The following is a 1,156-nucleotide window of genomic DNA, read 5'->3' on the forward strand; positions in this document are numbered from 1 at the left end:
CCCCGCCCGGCCCGCGACTCCCCGCCCAGCCCCGGGCACCCCTCAGCACTGCGGCGGCCTCACCTGGCAGGATCCGAGCGCGGCGACGGCGACGGGCCCCAGGGAGCTGGATGCGGAGGAAGCGGGCGCAGCCTGACTGACGGCAGCGCGGCACAAGCAGCGCGCCCGCCTCCTGGCGCCGGAACAGGAAATGCCGAGCGCGAAGCCCCGCCCCTTCCTGCGGCCCCGCCCTCCCGAAGAGCGCGCTTGCGCGCCCCCTGCTGGGCCCGTGCGGGACTGCGGCCCCACGGCCGAGGGCTTGGCAGTGTGTGTTGGGAGTCCAAAAGGGGCGGAGGACACGCTGGCGGCCCCGGGTGGTCCCTGCTCACTTGCTGGCTCGAGAGCAGAATCTAGACTCCCTCTGCCGGCAGCTCTGACTGCCGAGCCTCAAGCTGGGCCGGCGTGGCTGCGGGACAGACCCTGGGGCAAAGCTGAGCGGACCTAGGTCAGCGCGGGAAAGGGAAGACGTTTGCAAGGGTATCGGCAGCCGTGTGTGCCCCGGGCACAGCCGGCCGCCCTTAGCGGTGTCCCCCCGCCCCGGTGGTCCTGGGGCCGGAGCCCTGGGCCTGTGCAATGAGTTAAACCCCTAGCCTTTTCTATTTTGCGACAGGCTCTCACTAAATTGCCAATAGTGCCCAGGCTAAGGCAGATCAATATCGCATGAGCATCTTTCCTTCAGTGCTGGGGTTCGAACCCAGGACCCCGCACTGGCTGAGCACGCGGTCTACCCTTGTGCCACGGGACAGCTCACGGGTTCGTGTTGTGAGTAAACGTTTAAGTACCTACTGTGTCAGGCCCCGGGTGACTGACATATGGCCCAAGCTCTCAAGGAACTGATAACTAGTAACTGAAGATGTCGAAATTATACCGCCTAATCCAGGTGTGGTAGCACATGCCTGTAATCTCAGCGTTTAGGGACGCTGAGGCAGGAGGACCCGTGTGAGTTCAGACCAGCCTGAACTGCTACTGTCTCAGAAAACAAAAATTGTGAGCTGGGGATGTGGCTCAGTGGTAGAGCTCTTGCCTTGCATGTGCAAGGCCCTGGGTTCAATCCCTAGCACTACACAAACAAAACAAAAACCATATGGCCTAATATACACACAATATGTGTTTTTTT

General features: G+C 62.1%; 1 protein-coding gene across 2 annotated transcripts in view; it reads right to left on the bottom strand.

Annotated features, from left to right (window-relative positions):
- Mapk1ip1l (mitogen-activated protein kinase 1 interacting protein 1-like) overlaps window positions 1-1,156 on the bottom strand; it is an 18,772-nt gene that overhangs the window by 12,334 nt on the left and 5,282 nt on the right. The window contains exon 1 of one of the 2 annotated variants that reach the window (XM_005376756.2): window positions 64-189. The exons of the other annotated variant lie outside the window; for it this stretch is intronic. The gene's annotated coding sequence lies outside the window, so the exon portion shown is untranslated. Of the gene's footprint in view, window positions 1-63; window positions 190-1,156 lie in introns of those variants that run through there. 2 annotated transcript variants of the gene reach the window in all.

The sequence above is a fragment of the Chinchilla lanigera genome, unplaced genomic scaffold (assembly GCF_000276665.1).
Source record: "Chinchilla lanigera isolate Chin_1 unplaced genomic scaffold, ChiLan1.0 scaffold00008, whole genome shotgun sequence".
NCBI classification, from domain to species: Eukaryota; Metazoa; Chordata; class Mammalia; order Rodentia; family Chinchillidae; genus Chinchilla; species Chinchilla lanigera.